Source organism: Protopterus annectens, chromosome 1.part0, assembly GCF_019279795.1.
Source record: "Protopterus annectens isolate FY-2018-M chromosome 1.part0, PAN1.0, whole genome shotgun sequence".
NCBI classification, from domain to species: Eukaryota; Metazoa; Chordata; order Ceratodontiformes; family Protopteridae; genus Protopterus; species Protopterus annectens.
In genome coordinates this window covers 930,372,342-930,399,963 of record NC_056725.1, presented here as the reverse complement: position 1 = coordinate 930,399,963, position 27,622 = coordinate 930,372,342, and the positions used below count along the sequence as shown (strand labels likewise).

General features: G+C 35.1%; 1 protein-coding gene across 1 annotated transcript in view; it reads right to left on the bottom strand.

Moving 5' to 3' along the window:
* RSPO3 (R-spondin 3) overlaps positions 1-27,622 on the bottom strand; it is a 399,309-nt gene that overhangs the window by 284,092 nt on the left and 87,595 nt on the right. The window lies entirely within an intron of this gene.

Below are 27,622 nucleotides of genomic sequence, written 5' to 3'. Positions count from 1 at the left end.
TCAATATGAAATGGAGGTTGATTACCTAGGTGAATGTTTCTCCAATAGAGGTTATGATGAGAGGATGGTGGGGGATACAATTAAGAAGACGAAACCACTTAGAACCAATAGATTTAGACCGTGGTTGGACTGTAGACATAATGCAGAACAGAAACCACCAGATAATATGGAAAGATTTGATAGGCACAAAGTAGCGCTCACATATGGTAGTGATGTAAAAGGTGTTAGTAACATTATACGTAGCAATTGGAACATCATAGTTAGTGATGAAAGCTTAAGAGAACTAGCTGGGCCTAGTCCAAGTTTCATTTATAAAAGGAATAGAAACTTAAAGGATATACTTTGTAAAGAGGTAAGCACCTCTACAGATATTAGATCAAAAATGGGGACAGCAGGAACAATACCATGTGGCTGCTGTAAAGCCTGTGGTAGTATTAAGAAAGGGACTGAATTTAAACATCCTAATAGCGGGAAGATTTTTCTGTTTAAGGGTAGGGCCAGTTGCCGGACTACAGATGTTGTATATATAGCAGAATGTAGCTCGTGCACCAGTTTCTACGTTGGGAAGACCAACCAGATGCTAAAAACAAGAATTTTTCAACACTTATTTAGTATAAGAAATAAGGATGAACACAATGCCTTGTTTAGGCATGTCAAGGATAACCCCACACATAAGTTCACATTCAGGGCTATTGTGAATTTAAAACTGACCAACAGGGGGGGTGATATTAAACTGAACACTGAATTAGCTGAATCCAAGTGGATTCTTGAGTTAACAGCACATAGGGATCCAGGCTTAAATGACGTTATCCCTTTAAAGCCCACATTGAGTAAAAGGCGTGTATTTTATTGAACATTGATTGGCTGACAATTGTTTTAAAAGGAATTTTAAAATGTATTGTTTTTATCTGATGAAGGGCAACCGCCCGAAAGCGCTTATATTGTATCTATTGTTCGGTGGCATTAAATTGTGTTTTTATCCTGAGCAGTATCCAGCATCGTTATTCTGTTTGTTTGGTTTGGAGTATTCTACGACAGCTGGGTTTTAGCTAGCAAAGACCTTTTGTTTTGCTAAGATTGAGGTACAGTGGTGATTGGGGATTTTACCCTTTTCCCAGTATATTGTGATCTCGACTTGATATCATACCTCTCAAATGTCCAGATTTTCACAGAATGCCCAGATTTTTGCTTCATATTTTTGGTCTGTTCCTCATAAAATTTGTGGTTTTCTGGCAAATCATCGATAACTGAAGTTAATAAATAATGAAAGACATTTGTGTTTCAGACTTCATATAGCTTAGAAAATGCACACTGATACAAAATGTTTTATTCTAGCAACTTTCTAGGATTATAAGAGTAATATTTAAAATCTGCCCCTATTTTTTGGCCTTTATTTCCCATTATTTTAGCTTTGTCTAGAGTTCTTGTTCTATAAGGTTGAGAGGTATGCTTGGTATACAGGGTGGCTGGTGTGTTAGGTGTTTGATCCCTTGCTGTTTGATAATGTGAATTTTCAATGTATGTTTTTTATGGGTTCCGTTCAGAAGCTCGAAATACTGAAATCTCAAATTTTAGTATTTTGAGCCCAATAAGCAGAATCCACATAATAGCGAATGTTTAAAGCACAAAATTTAAAACCTCGAATACCTGAGGTTTTGAATTTCGCGCTTCTAAACTTCTGCTATGGTCATGTATTCAGGTAAGTGTGTGTGTGTTAAGGGATTTGGGTAGGAGCTGTGGTGTGTGTCAGTGTGTTTTGTTGCTGTGATGTGTGTGTGCGAAGAGAAAGTAGCTTGTGTAGTCGTGTTTTGTGTGTGTTTGTATAGTGCAACCTCAGAGTGAGAATATTTAAGTGGGGGGTGTGGGGGGACGCAGTGATTGTGTGTGTTGTGTGTGTGTGTGTGTGTGTGTGTGTGTGTGTGTGTGTAGTAAAACCGCAAAATTCAAAACCTCCGGTATTCGAGGTTTTGAATTTCGCAGTTTTTAGTTTTGGTTGTTTTGTGGAATCCACTTCTTGGGCTCGAGATACTGAAATTCGAGAGAGAAACTTTAAAACATCCTTCAATCGGAAATCCAAAAACCATCCCTGAGAAAAAAAACAAACAACAAAGCAAGTAAAACCCTCCAAAGTAGGGGGTATCACACCCCACACCCCCCTAACTAAATATATCAACTCCGAAATGGCACTACACTGGGAAAAGAGCAGTGTTCACCATGATGGCCGAGTTGTCCCTTTTCCAGGGTTTGTTTTCGATGATCCGAGTGTTTAATGTTATAAAGTTTTGAAGATGTTGTTTCTATGAATTCGTCGATGATGTGGTGTTTTGATATTTTCAGGTAGATATATATATATATATATATGTATATATATATATATATATATATATATATATATATATATATATATATAAATTATGATTTATTATAAAACAAAGACACAGGTCACCTAGTATTGAATGTAGCAATACCTTCCAGTGTAGGAGGTAATTCACACTTACACAACTTGCAAAGGCAGTGATGCCAATGGTGGTGGTGGTGCTGCGGTAGCATTGTTGCCTCACAGTAAGACGTTGTCCTGTTCGATTCTCAGCTAGAGCGTCTTCTGTGTGGAGACATGCGTGAATGGGCATATCTTCGTTGAAGGTTGTGCATCAGGGCCGGCAACTCGGCACGTAAAAATCTACTGCCAATCACTAGTGGACTGGAGTTCCGCTGTGGCGACCCCTAACCGGGAAAAAGTCAAAAGATACAACATGTGTGACTTGAGACAGCATCCCTCTGGTGGCCGTCATACTTGCTTGTGTTCAGTGGAGCAGATCTAAAGACAGGTATGTAGTCCCTGTCCCTCATGTATCTGTCTGCATTGGTTGTAGGTGTCATGGTAAGACAACTTGCCTACTAGATAGCTGGGGCCTGAATCCTACCACTGAATATGAATGTAATGCTGGATATGCAAGGGACAGGGACTACAGACCAATTCTTGGATCTGCTCCACTGTCAACAGATAAGTGTGATGACCATGAGACAGATAGCCTCTCACCATCTTTTTTTTCCAAAACTCACCAGTTTTAGGAGCGATTAAGAGGGAAAGAGCTAAAATTTCATTAAAAATCAAGCCTTTCCTAAAGTCAGGGACAGCTGAGAGGTATGATGTGGCTTTCCTGTCTGAAAGTTTTTTTAATCTTTTTGAAAAATAAGAAACTTGCTTCAGAGATGTGCATATCTGCCATTGAGTGGATAACAAAGCACAAATTAAAGTACTTGTATATTATGAGATGCAGATCCCCTGTTTGTTTGTGGTATACCTTGTGGTATACCTGCACACCACAGATAATAATTATTGCAGCTGTCACATTAGCTGTGTGATTCTGTAGAAACTTGCTAGGATTAAATACACATAACTAGAATGACTTATCCAGTCTTGCAAATAATTGTTTTACAAGTAAAACTCAGACTTTGACTGTATCAGTGTTTCATTTAATGTCTTGCATTTGGCATTTTCACTAGGGCAGTCACTGAGTTTCTTTCCCATGCCTTTCCTCATTCTAGTCTGTAATTTGCTGGGTCTTTCTGAAGGTAGTTAAGCTGCTGAATTTACAGTTGATGATAACTGCACCGCTTGGTCAAGCAGAGAATAACACCTTCACTTCTGCCACACAACTATTTTAGTAAAGGGTTCCAAAATAGAAGTAAGTGAGACTGAGAGAGAATGAATGGAGGAGAAGTATGTGTGCATTACTTTCCAAACAGTCCTTCCTCTGTTAGTATGTAACTGTACATATAATGCCACTGTTGGCATGTAACTGCATATGTAATGCCACTATTGGTATGTAACTGTACATGTAATGCCACTGTTGGTATGTAACTATACATATAATGTCACCGCTGGTATGTAACTGTACATATAATGCCACTGTTGGTATACAACTGTACATGCAATGCCACTGTTGCTATGTAACCATAGGTATAATGCCACTGTTGGTATATAACTGTACAAATAATGCCACTATTGGATGGCTAGATATGAGACACAAATCTGCCAAGTGGAAAGCAATGGGGATTGTATGTCAGCCACTATGTTTCTCTTATTATTTCACTCTTTTCTCCTGAATTTTCCACATCCATTGTTTATGTGTAATTCTTGACAAACTCACCATGAGACAATCTCATATTTATGTCATTTAACTAGGAAGTATTTACCCAAGTCATATTTCAGCCTGAACGTCATGCAAATAAGTACTTTGCTTATGATTTTGGAATTAGTAGTGGGCACATTGAAGCCAGGATGAAACTACAAGAAAAAATAATCAAGTCATTCTAAACCATAAGGTTCACTATAGTAAAACAGTAGTGCACCGGAGCATAGAACATGCTCAGAGATTGTGTCTAACAAAATATTTTACTGTGTACAACATTGGAGGGGTGTAATATGATGTCCGTTCATGTTTTTGGCAAAAATTTTAAATAATTTACAGTGACACAATAACTTCCTGCTGGCCAAAATATTTTACACGGTGAGAAAACTCTTTGTTGAAAAATGTGTTAGTCTGATTTGTGGCACAGAACTAGGAAAAGATGCCAATCAGTGGTGGGCTGTGTCAGGAATGCAGGAGTCAGCTGTGCAATAGGTGTTGCACACTTTCCACTGAAAAAGCAAGTTTCAGTGTCTAGCTTGCTTTGACCACTAGCAGAACTCAAAGATCACATAGCACTGTAGACTAGAGGGCATAGGTTAGAAAAAGTGGCAATGTACTTTATTTAAAGTGTACAGGCTCGTGTTATGTACTTGAGTAGGGTGGCTGGATGTACACTTCAGGACATATGAAGAAATGAGGATATCAGGACAGAAACCAATGTAGCTCCAACTGCAGAGAAGGTCAAGCAGAACAGATTACGGTGGTTCAGTCACATAAGTAGGAAAGTTGAGTTTGATTGGTGAAGAAAATATGGGAGATACAGGAAAGAAGGCAAGAGGAAGCAAGGATGTCCATACAAGCGATGGATGGATGGATGGATGGATGGATGGATGGATGGATGGATGGATGGATGGATGGATTGTACAAGAAAGTAGTTGTGACAGCCAGATTCTATGTGGAAAAACTGTAAAATGGGGAGGTTGATGATGATGCTGATGATAATGAGATACATAAAATATATGCACAACAGCCCTTGATCACTTAAGTGCCTCAATGCACTTTTCCTACAATCAGACCTATTTAATGTGAGCTGTTTAAATAAAAAGCTGTGCAAACATTTTTTGTTAAAAAAGCATGCAATTTTACTTTATCTATCAGTGACATCACCATAGGACTAGAGTGAGAATATGTCCATGCATTTTAATGGATGTGATTCTGCACATATAAGGTGGTGTGGTAATTAAAGTCTAGGGACAGATCTTAGTGCTATTTACTCAACATCATTTCGGTCTCACTGAACTTTGCCTACACTGATGTTCACAAGTGGAAAATCAAATTTTTACTTCATTTTAAAAATGTTCAGCTATGGTTAGAGTGATAAGACAGAAAATACTTCATGGCACTGGACCGCTGCATGCTGGGTATAAAAGGTAATGAAAAAATGTGTTTGTATACTCTAAGTTATTGTATTCTATCTCTCTGTTTATACTCATAAAAACCTCATGTTATCCTAAAAGTGTGTTTTTCAAGTTACTACCATCTGCAAGGATCCCACGAGGGAGGAGAACTGATCTGTCTAGCTGTCTGACAAAGTAAATCAATTGTCAGACAGGTCTGCAGAAGGGTGCCCTGAGATTTACCTAACAGGAATTAAAATAAATGTGTTATCCAAATAAACTGAATCTCTGAACCAATAATGCATTGTTTTAGCCATTACGTACTTAAGCATTTAAATAAAAGTATTTAGTTTTACAAGCAAACATCACACAAGTTATTACTTTCAAGGTGTTTTATTAGTTTGTCTTGAAAGAGTCTTACTAAAATCAAGTATGGTATTGTAAAATGTTGTAGTATTAACTGTGCCATCACAAATTGAAAAATTACAGATTTTACTTGACTGCAGTTCTGCAAGTTTATAAATGAAACAAATGCAACTAAAAAGAAAATAAAAGATGGTAAGACATTTCTTTTCGGCCTGCGGATTGGGGAACAATATCTTGAAAGAAGACATGCGACTTTGAAGCAAGGCATATTGTGCAGGCATATGAATAGTTCAGAGTTCAGCAGCTTTAGCTTATTGTACGGCTTCCTGTTTATACGCGGTGGTATGAAATGTTTATTGCTCTCAAAGACATTGTATGATTCACTGATTAACAATATCAGTGCATTCAGAGGCTTGGATTCTTAACATTTCATAAATAAAGTCAACAGTATGCTGTAGCCAGTCCATCATAAAGCTGTTGACATACACTTAAAGGATCTAATAACTACTCTTTGGAGCTTTACTATAATGTGGCAATTCTTCCATGAGTGTTACGTGAATCAGAACATTCCAAAGTTTACTCAGTTTTCATTCAAGTCTTAAACATTAAAATAGCCTATCGCTTTGCCATAAAAATAAACAAGCAGATCAAAGCACTCCATTAGTTCATATCTATAGTTCTCCTTTTTCTTTACAGAAGAACTTGTTAAGTTGGATTGAAAATGAATATGACTGTAATGAGATAGAAATAAAGTGTTCAACTGGTAATGCAACTGAGGCCCCATATTTCAGGGTTCATTCAGCTGTATTAAAAGCACATGTGAGTCATCTACTTACATCATTTGCTCAAGTGTGTGTGTGTGTGTGTGTGTGTGTGTGTGTGTGTGTGTGTGTGTGTGTGTGTGTGTGTGTGTGTGTGTGTGTGTGTGTGTGTGCTTGTGAGTGTCTGTTTATATGAAATGCTGAGGTGTAAAAGGGTAGCACTATCTAAACAACTTTTTTTTTTTGCATGACAACACTGAATAGATTGCTGCTTCTGAAATGTAGCCCTCTTGGTGAATTAGGACCTTCTGAATTGAAATGTTATGCCCTACTTCCCATGGTTAAGGGGTTTGAGCCCTTACTGTTAAATTACATGAGGGATGGCATATATGGCATAGATAGCCTCTTGAGACACAGAAGCAACAGTAACCTTGTCTGCTGTTATTCAAGGGACAGGACCTTAGTGCATGAATGCAACCTACAAGTAACAACTACAGGGTAATTCAGCAGTAAGAACCTGAATCATAAACATGATGGCACAAAGCAACTGCGTATTCTGAAGTTATCAATCCATCCAGGCTAACTCATCACTAAGTACATGAGCCTAAACTGGTTGGTACAAGGCTAGTATAACTGAAAAGGCTGTCAAGCCTCATAAGTAATGATAGTTTCATTTGATCACCATAGTCCCTCATGCAATGTATAGACAGTTTTATAATATTTGGCTAGGTTGGCTAATCCACAACATTGACAAGGAACCTACAAACCACCTTACACTTCTCTGTCCAGGAAGGTACTGTCCATTATGCGCAATAATGGAATTAGAATTTACAGCAGCGCTTGCCAAATAAAACATCTTTTGTAAAACTGCAAAAATATCACAAATCTAACCTCTCTAAATTCATGAAAGTAATAAAAAGTATGACAGGCAGAAAGAGATAAGGGATCCTGAGCACATTTATAAGATAGATTCATCTAGACATTGCTAATATTTTTCAAAACTAATTCTTTATACCTTCTTTTCACTATGACAAGTAGCTCAGGCATATTATATCAGGCAAATAAGAACTCACATGCAATTCATCAAATAAAGGTTAAAGAAATGTCCCCAGTGTCTTGGCCATATTGTCCATACTCAGCATGAATACCACTTCAGGTCTGTTCTGAAAACAGGACATAAGTCTTAGTGCTACTAACCTGGTCAGCAAGAAGTAGACAAGTAAATAAATAAATGCACACATTAAAACAATAAGACAACAGTCACTTTTTAAATTTATGTATTTGTTAACCAGGTAGGTGGGCAGGTCCAGGCAATATTTTCAGCCACAACCATGGCACCATGTGAATCATACTTTAGCATTAATTGTAGAATTTAGTTTCTTCTAAGGACTATGTCCTTATCTAATTTTAGTGATGGCCTTCAGTACCTCATATTATCACATACTTTTGTTTATTTTGTTATATATTTCTTGTTAAACTCAAAACACTGTTGTTTTAAGATTCATATATTCTGCCTGCTAATGTTTCTTATTTATTTATGACTGTAAACTCTTTGTTGAGATTTTGTAATAGTTATTTTCTTCAGTGCTTCCTGTTTTGGTCACAAGACAGTTGCTTTAAACACTGTGTATTCTGACTTTTAATGTTTCTTACAACTGTACACTCTTAATTAAACAGATACCTTTCACTCCTTCCATATTGACTATTATGTTTTCTTCTGCACTATTTGTATATGTAATTGATATGCATATCTTGACCTGGAGAAGCCTTCAGCATCATTCCCCATGCTGGCATCATACAAAAGCTAAATGCTTTAAAAATCAACCCATCTATATTGTAAGATTGATAACCTGTGTGAAACACAGAACTCACATAGTATGAGTTGCAGATGCATTATCAAAAAGAATAAAAGTGACCTGCTGTGTTCCTCAGGGTCAGTGCTGGGACATCTCCTTTTTAGCATTTCCTTCTCAGATCTCCAAGCAGAGAATCAAAACCTTTGGCTAACAAAGTTTGCAGATGGCTGTAAACTGGGGTTGTTGTAAGTCAAACTATGACACCCAAATCCTCCAGACTGAGCAAGTAAACATTTGATATACTAAAATGGGCTCAAATGTAATGCTAAAAAGTATAGTTTCTTCAGTTTTGGTCGACAACACCTCCCCTCATCACACTGTGGACAGCACACCACCACTATAAAATAATAACGTAGTCAGTGACCTGGGCACTTAGCTTGATTACTCCCTCTCTTTTGATCATCATGTGGTAACAGTTGTCAGGAGATCCTTTTTTTGCCCATCGAATTGCCAAAGGAATATTATCATGCTCTAAGGAGGTAAGTGCTCCCTTATACTCAGCTTTGATCACGCCAGTAATCAAAATGCAACATGCCCTTTGGCATAAATTGAGAGGAAAAAACACATGTAAAGTTTAGGTACTTCCTTCTGGCCACCAGAATTTTTAGATTGGAACATTACTGCTCTAAGAGACATTTCAGTTAACTAATTTAAATATTTTTTTAAATTTATTACTGTTACTGTCTGGATATTGAAAGGGGGTCTATATTGCCACATCGAAAAAGCCATTAATCGAACAGCTTTATAACCAAAAGTGCAATTAATAGAACTCACTTTTGTGGGGGGGCTGGGCTCCCACACACCCCACTAATTATGTATACCAACTCTGAGATCACACTACAGTGAGGAAAAGGCAAATTATCCGATCTTCACTGTACCGTGATCTCACAATACACAGTTCTTTTATCGGCATTTTCGGTTATAAACCCATTCAATTAACGGCTTTTTCGATGTGGTAATATAGTCCCATTGCATACCTCTCAACTGTACAGATTTTCACAGAATGTCCAGATTTTTGCCTCATATTTTTGGTCTGTTTTTCATAAAACTGTGTTTTTTTGGCAAATTAGTAGCAAATCATTAAAGATTGAAGCCAGAAAATAATGACAGACATTTGCGTTTCAGACTTCATACCCTTCAAAAAAAGTTATGCTAATGCACAAACCTGTTACTCTATCAACTTTCTAAATTTGCAGGAGCAATATTCAAAAATTGTCCCTATTTTTGGGCCTTAGTCCCACTTTTACTTATTGCTTTGTCCAGATTTCTTGTTCTAAGAAGTTGAGAGGTATGACCCACTGAAAGTAAGTCCTTCAATTTTTACTGTCTGTAATTTTCAAATTTAGTTTCCATTTAAAAAATGAAATTCAGTAAAAACTTTCACTGATTGTAAGAATAACTCTGTGAAAGCCAATGGGGGACTTGGAAGGTAGACCTTAGAATACAATGAGTTTACTATATGTCAAGGAGAGATGGAGAGAATACACTAGGCAGGAAACCTGAAATGTTAACTTAGGGTAAAATGGGGAGATAAAATAAAGGGGAAAACCATGGATGTGTAGCACATAGATGTTTATCAGCATGCTTAGCATAAAACCAGACACAAGGAATGCACTTCTTCCTTAATGACATGTTTACTCAGAAGGGAAGTCTAGAATGAATGTGTTCAGAATAACATTGAAGACTATGATTGAGTCTCTGATCATATCCAGATTACTAAGTGATTGAAACGTGGATGCCATATCATCTTTAACTCTAAACTAAGCATATGTTGTTTTTTCATAAAAATATATATTCATATATATGTCTCTGTCTATCAATCCATCTATCTGTTCATCCAGCTATCTATTTTTTTGAACATTTCCACAACTATTTCAGTAAATACAAATTCAATCCTGAGTTTCATGACCTGTTGAACTGTCCTTGTATCTGTCTGGTTAGTTCAGAGGTCATTGAGACCTAAAGAATTTCATGGGACCGGAGGTGTGGAGCCTAGATGGCTAACTGAGAGCAGTGAATTTTGAGAGCACCATAAACTAGTATAATAATATAGGAGCATTTTATTATTTTCAAGTTTAAAATGTCAGAAATCTATAGATAAACTTCTAAACTACATAAATATTAATTTTGGTGGAGATATACAAACATTTTCCTGTCAAGTAACTTGAAAGTATATTGAGTCACTGAATATGAACAACTCAAGGAATTCTCATCCAGATGCTGCTTTGAAAAAAGAACTGCAATTGATGACATCTACCTTACAGGAACTATCTTTGAAGATGAAAGGCTTTAAAATGACTTAGAAAACCTCAAATTAAATTCTCAAAAACAGACTGATACTCTTAAGGAACTATTACAGCAACACCATTCAAAAATAAGAAATATAGAGACTTCTCTAAATGACATTGAAGGGAGACTCAAAGAGGAAGAATTCCAAAAAGAATTTCTGCTTAAAAAGAATACATGACTGCTTAACAAAATAGATGATTTAGAAAACAGGGAAAGAAGAAACAACATAAGGATCTTTGGTCTGCCTGAAAACATTGAAGGAGAAGACATTATTTCATTCTTAACAACCTGGATTTCTGAATTTTTAGACTTGAAAGAGGGACTTTCATTTGGGATTGAAAAGGCGCATAGAACACTGAGGAAACCTGCTTTTAACTCAACAAATACTCCACCTAGATCCATAGTTAGAAAATGTCTTTCTTTTCTGGACAAGTAACTAATATTAAAATCTGCTTGGAGAAAATCACCCTTAAAATGCAATCAAAGCCTGATATGGTTTGACAATGATTATTCTTCCAGAATACTAGAACAAAGGAAAAACGTTTGGCCAATAATAAAACTGTTGAAATAAAACAACATTAAAGCGCAGATGGCCTTTCCAGCCAAGATAAAAATAATTTTTGCCAATGAGATGAGAACCTTTAATGACTTAGAAGAAGCTACTATATTCACCAAAAACAATAACTTAGTGTTTATCCTGGAAGAAATGGAATGGATGGCTCCTACTCTTAAAAGAATAAAAGAAACAAATCCTTGGACTGATGCTAGAAAGAAGAAATAAAAAACTGATTCCAACATTGCTGTCCCCAAAAAATAACTCTTACAACTACATCTCTCAAAGTATCGACTGATATGGTACATCACTTGTCATCTGTTTTTATTTAAAAAAAGGAGGAATCTTAAACAACTGAGAAACAGTAATGATTTATTCAGAATGTTCAAAGAGTCCAATAATTCTTCACAAACAAAGGTATGTCAAGCTGGATTACGATTTACATTGTATATAAGCCAAACAAAGAAACATATAATACAAACATAGTCTATTCCCCTACTTGAACTCAATGAATACTTATCTTGTTCATTTTTCATTGTTTTTAGTTATAACAATTTAAGTAATTAATTAACTAATTCAACAAGATACCATTCATCAGAGTTCAGACTCAAATGTAACAAATTAACATCATATATAATAGCAGTAACAGTAGAGTGTTTTAAAAATGCTGTCATGGAGACTAATGCCTTCTTCAGTTAAAGTATGATTTAGAAATGTCATGTATATCCTGGTTAAATAGCAGTAGCAAACTCTTAGTACATATGTCATCCTTATTCTGTCTAAATATAATATAAATTATGGCTGGTATCACAGCTATGAGTGCTGTTTGATCAATCCTGATATGGTGTGCATGGATGCAGCTGTGTCTGGCAGCTAGTATAAATGTCATTATTATTCTGTCTAAACATAGTTAATATCAATTATGGCAGGCATCATAGCTTCAAGTGCTGTTTGATCAATCCTGATATGGTATGCATGGATGCAGCCATGTCTGGCAGCTAGTACAGATGTCATTATTATTCTGTCTAAACATAATTAATATCAATTATGGCAGGTATCATAGCGTTGAGTGCTGTTTGATTAAGTCTGACATGGTGTATGTGGATGTGGCTGTGTCTGGCAGCTGTTATATGTTCCTGTTTTAGTCTTTGGGAAGATGTGGGTTGTGGCTTGTGGTTGAGGGTTACTGATGCTTGTGTATTAGAAAGAGACATTTGCTGTTTTAGCCTGGATCCAGGGAAGGGGTGTATAGAACTGTGATTTGGGATATTTTGCCAGAGAATGGTTTGTTTGTACATCTGCTGAGTAAGAGGTGGGAGTGCTGGAGGAGTGTGTTGTCTCTTGTTGTGGCGGCTTGTTGGGAGTGACATTTTTGGTTTTAAAAATATATATATGTATAAGAAAAGGGCTGTTTTAAGCTTCATGTACATATACTGATGGTCTCCCAACACTTTGTTTAACTCATTAAGTTGATTCTTGATAAAAAAAAACACAACAGTTATGTAATGTATGATTTTAGTAAATCTAGACATAAAATATATATTTGTTATATAAGATGAAGCAGTCTGCTGAATTTAGATTTTAAAGACAGGATTTAATAACATGGGCTTGTGTATAATAACACTACTGTAACTTGTCATAAATGACATACACTACATTTAACATCAAGGGGAAGCATCATGATTTTCTTATATAAGTAAATATGCATAACAAGTCATGTAATTGTTTTAACTTGAATTGTAGTTTTTGTAACCCGTTTTGACCATATGTAATACTTAAGCAGTTACCAAGGTAACTAATGTTTTATACATGACATCAAACTGACAAAGTTATTCAACAGAAACAGTAGAAGCCTGAACTTGAAATGTTGCAGAATGCAACAATCATATTCTGAACAAATAGTATTAAATTGACAATAGACAGTTTAATAACATGGGCTTGAGTATAATAACACTACTGTTTTAACTTGTCATAAATGACATACACTATATTGAACATCAAGGGGAAGCATGATGATTTTCTCATATAAGTAAATGTGCATAACAAGTCATGTAATTGCTTTAACTTGAATTGCGGTTTTGTAACACATCTTGACCATACATAATACTTAAGCTGTTACCAAGGTAACTAGTGTTTTATACATGACATCAAACTGACAAAGTTGTTCAAGGGAAACAATAGAAGCCTGCAGTAGGAATGTCACAGAATGTAACAATCACATTCTGAACAAATAGTATTAAATTGACAATAATCACTCAGATCAACCTTTGCTGATTATACAAAATAGAATGTTGCCATTTAAATCTAAAAACTTTCAGTATATGCCATAAAATGGTAATTTATGAATATGGAAAGGGAACTTGTAATCATTAATCACAATAAGTGAATTTGTTGTTTTTAACCTATAATTTCACTCATTTTATAATAAGAAATGACAGATATGAAAACCCTTATATGTAGGAAATGGGGAAAGAGGGATGCACTGATAATTAAAATGCACTAACTTTCATCAATGTTTACATAAAACAAACTTGATGCTTTAAATAAGTTAGCAACAAACAAAGTGATTACTTAAAGTAATACGTTTTGAAAGACTTCATCAATAAGGGTGAATATGTTATATAACTGCATTTATATCATGCTATCGAAAGAAGAAAATAGCGAATGCTATTTCCTTGAACCTAAAATATCTAAGCCACATAATATCGAACATTCAGAACAGCAAATTTTTTCCTTGGGAAAAATGTTTTTATTCCGAAACACATACACACAACACAAGCACACCTAACAAACATCAATCCACACACATACACTTATAATCCTACAACTAACCCTACACTAAACTGTACATGCACTACCATCTATCCACTTACCTTAATCCAAACCCTAACCCTAAGGTCCGTCACTATTGCACACTCACCTAACCCCCACCCTAACCCTAACTCACTTAACCCACCCCTAACCCTAATTCACCTAACCTGCACCCTAACCCTAACTCACCTAACCCATGCCCTAACTCTAACTCACCTAACTTGTGCCCTAACCCTAACGACCACACAATCACACACTTACCTGAATCTGACCCATAACTTTCCACCACAGCGCTGAAAATAGCGAAGCCACAGAACCGGCCAACCAAATTCTTTCCCTAGGAAAGAATTCAGTGTTCTGCAGCTTTGCTATTTTTAGCGTTCGCTCAAAACGGGTCAATATTAGAACATTCAAAGTTTTAAAACTTTGATGTTCTGATATAGATGCAAATAACTGTGTGTTATAATCTTTTACTGAAGTTTTATATATGATACATCCTACTTTACTATGATTGAATTGCTTGTCATCTATCTTTCATGTAAATATTAATTGCTTATACAATAAGTAGACATTTGTATTGTATTAGAATTCTGTCTAATCTACAATAGTACTATATCTGCTCAAAACAATATAAATATTGCTTATTCCTATTACAAATATTCTCTGTATGATAATTTAGTTTATGGAGCTCAGATGTTCTGGATTGTAAAGGTATGAGTGATAATCTAATGGACTTAGGTTTATCCACCAGAGTAGGAATGATTTTCATTCCATGGCTAATGCAGATCTTAGTTTTGTTAACATTTATTCATTTAAATTTGCTATTTCACAAAAACATTTTTAGTATGCCTGACCAAAACATTACTTTGTTGTAAACACTCAAAGTCTAAAATTGATTATTTCCTTTAAAAGCTCAAACATATACTTTATAGTTATCAGAGGAAAATGTTTAATAGTCACAATAAAACAAAAAATACATAGTCTAAATAACCTAAGATGGAATTAACTTTATTATCTTTAAATACCAATGGCTTAAACAATCCTAGCAAGAGATCAAATCAACTAAAATATTTAAAACTGAACAAAGTACAAATTGTCTTCCTTCAAGAAACTCATTTCAAAACAAATGACAATTACAAATGGAATCCTAAGGAATATATGATATTGGCACATTCCAATCCACTTATAAGACAAAGACAAAAGGGGTAACAGTTTTATGGAAAACAAATGTGATTAACCCAGAAATCATTTATAAGTATAAAGATAAAGAATGCTTTATGGCATTAGTAATAGTTAAATATAATAACAGAATATGGACCCTAGCCAAGCTATACTGGTTCACAGGCATTGGATCAGGAAATGTTAAAAAACACTTGGATTTCATTTCCAATAATTATAAAGGCAACTTATTATTAGGAGTAGATTTTAACTGTATATCTGATATTTCTGAAACTACAAATAAAAGACCACTGTGTACATTTGCTGTATCAGAAGCTTTAAACAAGTGGATAGAATCATTTCATCTTGTAAATACTTTCAAATTTAAAGAAGATAAATCTTTGTTTTCCCATCAAGATCACAGATTTGGTACCCAAACTAGAATAGATAAAATATTTGCTGCCTATAACTTACACGCTAAAATCATTAATTTCTCAATCACTCCCTGACCCTTTTCAGACCACAATTCATTGATACTAAAACTTCAAAATGGGTACAAACCATTAATCCTTAACTCCAGAATTCTAGCATATATAGCTAAAATTAAAGAGTTCAGATGTTGGTTATTATCTGAATTACATTTCTTCTTAGATATTAATTACACTACAGAGATAAATAAAATAATGATATGGGACTCATTAAAAGCTTACATATAGAGTAAAACCCTAACTTGGTATAAACAAAAATCAGAGAATGTGATTCTGAATTATTATTTCTATAATCCAAACTTTTGTCAGTAAAAGCTGAAAAAATCAAAATCATTCGAAGATGAAAAAAAGTAGAAGTATTAAACAATAAATACAACAAAATTCTAACACATAAAACTAGTTTAGCTTTAGAAAAACTAAAAATGAATACTTTGGCCACTTCTCCCAAATATCTACATAATTTATCCACAAGAATCAAAACACAATCAAAAGCTAAAAACATTAAAAGTATCTTCCATGAAAAAAAGGGAAAAATGTCTCGGATATAGGTGACACTCTTGATGCCTATAGAAATAACTATATGGAACATTTCCAAAAGGAAAATATACATAGTGATCAATTAAATCTAGATGAAAAATGTTCTAATATAAAAAAAAAAACAGAAAAATCAAAACTAGATCTGCAAGCTCCCATATCCTACAAAGAAAGTGCAGATACAATAAAATAGGGTAAAAATAATAAAGCTCCAGGTATAGATGGGATAATTATGGAAATATATAAACTTTTTCTTTCAAAGATACTATCCCTCTTCCATAAAACTCTATTAGAAATTCAGTCACAAGCTTTAATACCACTCTCTTGGAGATATTCCTTAATCACACCAATCCTAAAGGAAAACAAATCTCTGAACCTCTGTACCTCATATAGACCTATATCATTATTAAATAGTGACTATAAGATATTTATGACAATACTAACAGAATGAAAATACCACTATCCAAAACAATAAATAATGATCAAACTGGATTTATATATCATAGACATACATATGACAATGTTAAAAGGATAATTTATCTTACAAATTATATAAATAAATCAAAATAAAGAAACACTCATAATTGGCTTAGATATAGAGAAAGCCTTTGATTCCCTAAATTGGGACTACTTGTTCAAAATTCTGGTGTTATTTGAATTTCCTCCTTCCTTTGTTCATCTACTAAAGAATATATATACAAATAATTTAGCATATGTTAAGCTAGATCCTTTAACCTCTGAATAACAAAGGGTACTAAACAAGGATGTCCCATGTCACCGATTCTATTTACTTTGCCTATTGAAATATTGGCAGATTCAATACGTAACAATACAAAAATCAAAGGAGTAGGTGTTTATGACCAATACAATTCTAAAGTAATGCTCTTTGCTGATGACATATTATTAACATTATCCAATACAAAAGAGACATTAGAAGAATTAGATATTTTAATTGACACATTTTACAGGACTTCAGGACTACATTTCAATAAATCAAAATTTTTATTTTTAAATAAAAAAAAAAGAATTGCAGATGAAGGGGAATCACATTATAGGGAAACAAGAATCTATCTTAAAATATCTAGGAATTGGGTTATGCAAGGATAATAATGAATTAGTCTAAAAAACTGCAATAATATCATCAATACAATTAAACTCTCTGTGGAAAAGTGGAACAAAATAATATTAACATTTGAAGATACACTACAGTTGATAAAAATGGTTTTACTACCCAAGATTATATATATATATATATATATATATATGTGTGTGTGTGTGTATAAATATAGCTTTGGCAATACAACTGTTACCAGAAAGGAATATACTCAGAGAAATAAACTCACACCTGATAACATTTTTATGGTTTCCCAAAAGAAGCAGTATAGCTTTAATACATCATATCAGACCATGGAAACAGGGAGGATTAAACTTTCCTGATATAGAAACATAGATAAAAGCATCACTATCTAAAACAATCTCAGATTGGATAAGTCCAAATTATTCTGCAAATTGGAAAGAATTACTAACTGTAATATCAATAAATTAATTTGATTTACAAAAAAAAAAATTCATATAACAGATAAAACCAATTTGCCATGGCACATATTATGTATTAGTATGCAATATAACATAACTAAGCACACTAAAACTCGTATGATTAATTATTACATTGACTCATTTAGGAAAATTATTAATGCAAATATAGATTTAAAAATCTGGCTTGATCTTTTAACACCATTCATAGTTACAAAGAGCTATCCACATAAAAATATACAGAGAAATAATTAATTCCTGGGAACAGAAAGGATTTGTTAGTTGGTTTCAATGTATAAAAGAACTAAAAGTTCTGGATATGCAAACAATAGAAACAACATACACAATTTCACTACAAGATTAGCTAACTATGCAAAGCATTCTGACGTATTTGCAAGATATATGCAGAATAATTACTAATTCCTCATTTAAAGAAATAGCTAAACTTACGAAATACCTATATGAAATCATATATAATGATTATGACATGGGAAACAATATTTCAAAATTTTACAAGATATTGATAAATTATAAAACAACACCCAAATCCTCATATTGGAATTATATAACAAAAGGACACTCACTACAGCTAACTGAAGAAATTAAATCAAATATTTTATTATCAATAAAACATATATCCTTTACACAATACTGGAAAGTTTTTAATTGGAAATGCTTGCACAGAGCATTCTTAACTCCAGATAGAATTACTAAATTAATTCTTCCATAAAGGGAATATGTTGAAAGTGTGAGCAAATCCACAATGCAGATTGGAATCACATTGTTTTCCACTGTGTTAAAATTAAGCCATTTTGAAATGGTATTACAAACTTTTTACAAGCTTTATTTAATGAATTGTTTAACTTATCTAAAGCTCTAGTATTATTAAATGTGTACGAAGGTCCTCATTTGAATGAGTCAAATATGTATCTAGTTTGGACAATATTTGCAATCTTAAGGAAATGTATAACAAGAAGATGGAATACAAACACAATACCAACTTTGGAAGACTTCTACAACTGACTGAAGACAACAGCATTGTTGGAAATTAAAATTAAAAAATTAAGGTTTCATCCTAAGCCATTTATTAATAATCCATGGAAAACAGTTTTATCATTAATTGACACTTTACAATAACTGAATAGATACACTCTGATAACTGGATTGTTATACCTATAAAGTAATTGTATATATTGAACTCTGTTACAGTGTCAGGCTGATGTAAACAGTGTACATAGTTATTTAAGATGTTTTATACAAATACTATGGAATTTATTCAACTGTATTTGAAAAATATAACATTTTTGAGGAAAAAAGAATTCCATAGGACCATTCTCTCTGGAGATAAAATTGTCATTTCGAGACAGCTGTTGCTGCACAATAGCTTGTAACAGAGCCTGTACATAGGAAACATCTATTTGTCTGGGACAGTACCGATCATGGTAATGCTAGCTGGTCATCTTCTTTAAACTTAGATGCATTTTTCTTACACATAAAGCTGTGTTTCCTCCCACACAGCTTCACATATTACCCATGTAAAACCTGAGATCTTGGTTTGACTGCTTGACCAGCTTACTTCAGTTTCAACTTGAGACCCTTCCCGTGGATTTTGAATTCTTTCCCTGTCTCCAATTTGTAAAACTATCAGTCTTCTTCGATTTATATCATGGTATTGTTTCTGTCTGCTCTAACTTTTATCCATTATTTCCTTTACTATACATTGATTTTCAGGCATCAGTAACATAGATGAGGTAGACATTTTGGTTTTCAGTGTTCTTCTCATTAACACATGAGCTATAACAGACTGAGTCTCTTCCCCTATACTTATCCTTACACTCCTTGGTGATAACCATCAAAGGTTTTGCTAAAATGTCTTCTCATAAGATGTTTACACTCTTTGAATTTTTGCTAATTACAACTGAATGGACCTCTCATGATGTGCTTGAACTCACAGTCATAAACAAATCTGAATTTCTGACTAGTGTATTTTGGACCACTGTCACTATAACTACATGCTGCCTTATCTGTAGAAAACAGATATTAATGCATTACTCACGCTTATACTTGTTATGTATACCATTTTATTATTTCAGGTAAAGGTGTGCAATCCTGAGATTTTTGAAGAAGAGCCAAGCCAGAACCAAGCCAAGGTTCTGGCTTGGCAATTAGAGAAGCCTAGAGGTGATTATTTAAGTAAATAAAAATAATTAATTAAGTAATTAAATAAGTACATAAATAAATGAATATGACAGTTAAAGCCAAACAGGCATTGACATTGCCTGCATTCACTCAAATGAAGAATGCTGATGGTATGCTGATCACACTTCCTAATAGCATTTACCCAACCACCTCCTTGACTGTGCCCAAGCTACAGGTCTGTAGACAATGGAAAAGGAGAAAGAAAATTTAATAAGCAACAGCATACAAGTACACCTCTCTGTATGCAGGAACAGGAATGTTGCCCTGGCTCGTGAAAAAAATGAATTTATTTCCCCCTTGTGGTCTAATGATGATTTAGTACACAGTAGTTCAACTGTACTTTTCAAGAAATGGTCAAACAACCCCAAGGTAAGAACTAGATACAGTTCCTAAAAGGTACAACAAAAGCCTTGTAAAAAGCTGAATTTTGTTAACTTTATGCTAGAAATCATATGCCAGTTCCCTTAAGGCACACAGTAATACAAATCAGTATTTTTAATAACCTATTTGGGTGCAAGATACCTACACTTTCCCAGTGGACTTTGCCCCTTCTGAGAAGGTACACCTTCTCTGACTCTGAGATTGCTACAAAATATAATAATAATGGAAAACTTTGCTCTTTGATGGATATTGCCCTTTAACAAATCATATCAGCCATAATTGCCCTTTGATGTCATGTATTGTATGCTCCCAAAAATTATAGCACCTTTATGTACCTAATTTCTCACTGCAAAAAATGAGAGAAAATGTAACAACTGCAGTAACATTTTGCTATTTCAGCTTGTCACTGGTAAACAAATACACTGTCCCCAAAAAGCTATAACACTCAGTTGCCAGCAGTGATTACATGATAACCTTGTGCTTTCATGTACAAGATGCCACTATACCCCTTTTCCAAAAAGGCAGGCCAGTTCCCTGCACATGTTTGATGCTTGATGGTGAGGAGAGTGAAAGAAAAAAGAAACAACTACTACAATAATATAGTAATTTCAACATGTTGCTCTTGAGCGCATACACTAACCCCCAAACATGCACTAAGCACCTCTTGGAGATACACAGCATTGAGCTAAAATCAGGGATGTTTGAGAAACGGGTGCTTAACTCAATAAAAACAAAGAAACACAACATAATTCTGTCCATACTCTCCTTAGCATTGCTTATGCTTTCCATGCTCTCCTAATCTTTCTTTCTTTCACTGAAATAGGCTCCTTCCCAGTCATGGAAACATGCAAGCACTCTAGAATAAACAAAAAATGCACCCCTCATCCTAAAAATGAGCCACAAATATTTTTATAAACGAATTTACCAACTACAATGTCTTGCAATAGTCATCTCCCATGAAAAATGTTTAAATTATATTCCTTTTCAGCATTATGGCATGTGGCAATACCCTGTCTGGTATTAGAGCCAGCCTCAAAGCTTAGATATGCAGGTCTGGTCTGAATCAACAGTCAGCAGTTATTAAAAAAAAAAAAAACGGGGTGGTTGTGGCTTGGCTCTTTCCTGGCTCTTTAATCTGTTGGATCACAGGCCAGAGCCAAGCTTATACTCAGGCTTACTATGGCTTGCCCTCCTATAATTTCAGGGAACTTGGAATAATAATCTACCTATAAATGAAACAGATTTTTTGAGCTGCAACAAACTAGTGCAAATGCCCAGTTTTCTTCCACAGATGACCTGGTACTAGGGATGCTAGTATCTCTGCAGATGAATTTATGGTATGCATTACAAAAGGTAAAAAAAAAAATAGCCAGTGATGAGTCAGTGTGATTGATATTTATTCTATTCCAGTGTGAGCAGACAAATTCTGCAAAAAGACTGGTTCTACCTTAATAAGCTTATCTACACAGATAATCCAAAAAACAAACAAACAAAAAAAAAGTCAATTAAACGTCCCACATTCTCCATCAGGTGATCAGCATCAGCCAATAACATAACATAAACATGCCATCACATTTGTATGTTAATCAGACCAGCACATAAAGCATGGCTTTACAAATAATCAGGAAATCCTTTTATTTGATCTAATTAATTTCCTATGGAATATCTTCAACATCCAAAGAAGTCATCTTATTACTGTAGTCTTCCCTTATCAGAAACACGGAATATAATATCTACATTTATTTGTAGAAATCCAAGCATATTGCTCAGGTGGAAAGACTCCAGTTAATTTTAACTGAATAAATGAAAGGTCTTAAATACTTTAACTTTCCCAGTATATTAACACAACTCTCTTTATATGCAGCGACCTATTATCGGCTCCTCTCTGATGTGACCTGTGTTTCACTTTCTGAGCCATAAAATACCCAGTTCAACTTGACACCTTATTTCTGCTCCAGCAAGTAAAGAAGGATCTCTAGGAGAACAGGTTCCTAATGTAACGCATTCCCAGTGCATGCGATAAGTTACCACTACTGGTCAAACAAAATGCTACATTATCTACCATTAAGGCTATTATTGATGATAAGATGGGTAGATAAACATTTGCACCAGGATTATCATGTATAGCACTACTCAAACATGAAGTTCAGCACTCCCAAGTGCCTCTAAGGGGTGGCAAGAATGGTTAAGTGTATCTACATACATGGATTTGGCTTGGCATCTCATGATTAATGTCATCACATGTCTGGCATTGTTCCTAAATTCCTAGTCCTGTAAAAGAAGGGCACTGATCAGATGAAACAAGGTGAAATAAAATGTAAATTGCTGTTATGAGAATTCATGGGCCAGAGATGTAAAAAGTGTGTGGTGGTTCTGTACAGTGATGGGGGGATATGGCTTTGAGCAACGAAAGGATGGTGCAGTTATTTGTAGTGCTTTATGAAAGTCTATATCATAGCATCATAGTGATTACTAAGCCAACAACCCTAAAGGGCTTTTTTAATTCCAGTCATGCTACCCAAATGTAATGAACCAATTTGGATCCCGTAGGTTTTGTGCAGGGTATCTATAACTTGGATGTGGGTGGTCGAATATTTACCAGCTCATTCTTTCTAATAGGGACATATGTCCTCATCCCTTGATTCAGGTTGTGCTTGAATATGTCTAGGTAAGAACTTTGCTTCATAAGAATGAGAAGTATTTTCAAGAGATGAGCAGTACTTTAGGCACATACCTGTCTCGCCCACACCTCATATTTACATTGTAGGCAATGATTACAGTCCTAGATTGAGTGTTTTTGATGCTATTCATTTTGCAAATGTGCAGCAGGTCTATTAAGGCTGGATAACAATATGCTTTGTAGGCCAGGCATAAATTGCGTCTTAGCAGTCTGTAGGAGAACAAGTACAAGGCTTTCAGGTAGTCCACATAGGACTCGTTTTGTACACCAAGCACTCTTTTTGTGAAGAATCTCTGTGGATGCTCCAGTTACTGCATATGCCTGGTGAGGTACATACCAAATGGAGAAATGCACTCACTAATTCGTCTGATGATGGCTGAGTACAATGAAACAATGACATTTTTGGACCTGGATGCCATACCCTTGCTTAAAAGTTGTGCAACATAGAATAATTTCCTTACTACACATGTCTACATGTGTTCCCAAATATTGACCATAGGGGTGTAGTATCAATGTAGTAATTTGCAGGGATGGCAATCTTTATGAAAGAGACTATTATGCACTTCTTGGCAATTAGGTTTACACCATGATGGCACCATTTGTTAGTCTGTGTCAAGCCTTCTTGGATGGTATTTGTGTCACTGGGGTATTCTAAGACTGCACCCAGATTACAATTGTCTGCAAACTTCATCAAACAGATGCCTTTTATGTTAGCCTTGACTTCAGAGAAGTAGATCCCATACAGGAGCAGCCCAAGCACTGAGCCCATGAGGGACCCTGCTAATGACCTGCCTTTCAGCAGAAGAATACTCCCTTATCCTGACTTCTTGTGTCCCACATGTGAGTTACCTTGCTATCCAGTGTGTTACTTAGGTGTTTATACCTAATTTTGTGAACTTAACTACAATGCCTGAGTGGGTCATTGTGTCAAATGCCTTGGCCAGGTTGAGGTAGACAGTGTGCACCATTTTGCCCTTGAACATTGCTTTCAAAACTTTCTTGAAGAAGTCCACCAGGTTGAGTAGTTTGACCTACCCTTAACCAATCCACACTGAGCTGGACCCAATATCTGAAGGATAGCTATGCCATCTTTTATCATATCTATGGTTTTACATATGAGAGTAGTTAGGATTATGTGTCTATAGTTTCCTGTGCCTGTGGATGGCCCGCTGTTCTGCCGAGAGAGAATAGTTGCAGTAGCAGTTCTCCATTCATTTGGCATGAAGCCTGTTTGGAAGCTCTGATTGAATAATGTTTCCAGTGGGCCCAGCTATTAAGGAGGCATCCTGAGATATGCTCAGGTTCTATGGATGCAGTGTTTTTGACTTTGGAGAGAGCTTTAGGACCTGTTCCATAGTGATAGATGAAGAAGTTATGGAAAGTGGGTATTTCTTGAGAGGTGTCTTGTGGGTAAAAATGGAGCCAACCTATTAGCCAGTAGATTAGCTATATCCTCTGGTTCTGTATAAGTGGCTGTATTAACAGTTACTTTGGCACTTTGTTGTTTACTGCCTTTGAGGCTGTTGACATAAGTGATGAATTCCTTGTGACTGTTTTTAGCCATAAAGGCTACTCTTACCTCATATTTGACTTCGGTAGACTTAATTTGTCTCCTGAGCTGTTATTAAGTTTGAAGTATAAAGAGTAAGGGGATGGAGGTGAGATGGCGAGAGATGCCACAAAATGTGGTATGATCAAGGTATGTTTGATCTGATAAGCAAAGAATGAATATGGAAGTTGTGCAGGGAATAAATGTTAGGGTTAGAAGCTAACATGAGGAGTAAGTGGCACAGGAAAGAGGAAGGGTATCCTGTCAATTATTTTTTAAAGATGTCGAGATTCCTTCCCAAACAAACCCAAAAATGAGGTAGACACAAATTCAAGAAAAAATACACACAAAGCTAAAGGTAGCTGGAAGAGAGACAACTAGTCCACATACGTGTAAAAATTCAATATTTTAATACAGTTAGGTGAGCGCTTTCGCAATGATCAACATTGCTTCATCACATAAGAAAAAAATCTTTATTAACCTTCCTAGCCTCACATTTAAAGTCATCCCTACCTACACATTTATATGCATACATATACATTACTACAAAAATCCATACAGCATATAAACAATCAATTACATTTCATTAAATAAGTCACCTATACATTTATATATTCACACACAAATCACACAGGAGTAGTCCAGAAACTACTTCAGTTCAGAGGAAGGGTCGTCTGTCAATTATTTTTTAAAGATGGTATATGAAGAAGTGACAGAGAGGCTGAGCTGGTTCTTTACAGAGGGCATGGTGGAGGGAATTCCCAGTTAGTGTTAGAATTTAGATTGCATTACAAAATGTTATTATTATTATTATTATTATTTTTACACAGGTATCATTCAGTACCAGCAACCTTCTACCTCTTTCTATTGCTAGCTTGGCTTTCATGCTTATTGAGTACCACTGCTGATATCAGTCCCATCCCACCACTTACATGTCCATACTACCTCCTACTATACTCAGTACCTTCTTGGGACAAGTCCTGTTCTAATCATTAAAGGAGAGGTTTCTAGTTCCCAAACAACTGTGAAGGTTACACCATGTCCCATTAACTAGAGAATGGAGCAGCTGGAGAAATGTCATCAAACTGCAACTGGGTCTGTGGATGACATATATTTAAGTGGAAGCCCCTACTTCTTGAATGCTAACATTCTCTTAATGGACCACTGTATGCCATGAGATATCTAGAGGAGGTCTAACAGTATCTTCCCCTTAGAGTGGTGACCAACTCCCAAGTTCTGGCTTCATGCCTAGCCCATTTTTATTTTAAGCTTCAGTTTCCATTCGGTCTACAGGAAACAGCTCACACACACTGTCATGCACCCTCCACCTTCTCCCATGCCAAGAGATGTGTGATGGGTTTGTATACAGAAGAAATAGGATGAAATAGGTAAGGACAAAATTAGGGCAGGAAAACAAGATGGAAGATGGGTGCCTTCCATATCTTTGGAGACTCACAGTAATAATGAATGCAGTTCAAAACTTAAGAGGAAGTAAGGAGGAGAAATCAGGATGGGTTAAATGGGAGAGAAATAAGGGGTTTTAGAACATTACAGTAGGCAGTAAAGTAGAGAAGCATACCTTTCAACATTTTAGCACAGGAAATCTGGACAAAGCCAAACATAATGTGGGGACAAATATGAGGACAAAATATAAAAAAAAAAATAGAGACAGGTTTTAATATTGCTCTTAGAAACTTAAAAAGTTGCTAGAATAACAGGCTTTGTATTACCATGCATTTTCTTTTTTTTTTACTCATTTTTTTATTTGATTTTCCAATAACAATTTGGAAAACAGAATAATTTTACAATTTAAATAACAAAATAATCATAAACTATGTACAAAATTTACAGAGGCCTCAATCAGAAGATATAGGAATAGCAAGTAATATAAACAAATAAAAGAGGTTATACAATATTCAATAGTCCTTGCTTCTAGATTGATTAATTAGATGGAATTGTATCTGGATTAATTGTCTTAATAAGGAGAACAAAAACTTCTTCCAAGGATTATTAGTCCATTTTCTAGGAAAAATTCTTAGTTCTTTTACTTTTATTTCCATTGATGCTACTTCATCCAGTAGAGTCATGAAGTCTTCAACGGTTGGAATAGAGGGTGACATCCATCTTCGTGTGATACATTTTTTGGCTACTTCCAAAATTGTCCAAAGAAGATATTTATTTTTGTTATTCATTGTAATAGAATCATTTGTATTAAAAAAAATTAAAGATTGTGATAATATAAAGGAATCATTAAAGATAGCTTGAAGGAAATTTTCAATGTCTTCCCAAAACTTTTTAATGAGAAATCATTTATAAAAGATATGAGCCCAATCAGCCTTACATTTTAGAGAGCATCTCCAACATGTTACCTCCTTAGAAAGATTAGCAATTTTATTAGGAATGTAGAATGCTATATGCAAAAATTTTCTGAAGGATATGAAGCCTGAAACTGAAATATGTCTTTATGCAGTGACTTCAATTCACAATGATTTGTCAGAAAACCACAAACTTTATGAAGAAAAGTCTAAAATATGAGGCAAAATCAGGCTATTCTGTGAAAATCTGGATAGTTGGCAGGTATGCAGAAAAGAAATATGAACAATGCCTTGTAAAGTAGTAGGTTATAGAACTTCTGATGCAGACTGGAAGGAGCTTTAGGAAAACAGTTGAGTAGTGGGTATTTGTTGGCCTAAGTGCAGAAGGCTGGGGAAGAAATGGATATGCAAGTTTAACAACCTAATGAGAGACAGAGAGGGCGGGAGAGGAAGAGAGAGAGAGAGAGAGAGAGAGAGAGAGAGAGAAATGAGAGCTAGACAGAGGCCAGTCAGAGTCATTCTATGAGCCAAATAAAATTTATGGGTTGAGGTCAGACAATTGGTGGAAATATAAGACAGGAAAAATGAGCTAGAAAAGAGGACAGTGTTAGAGTGG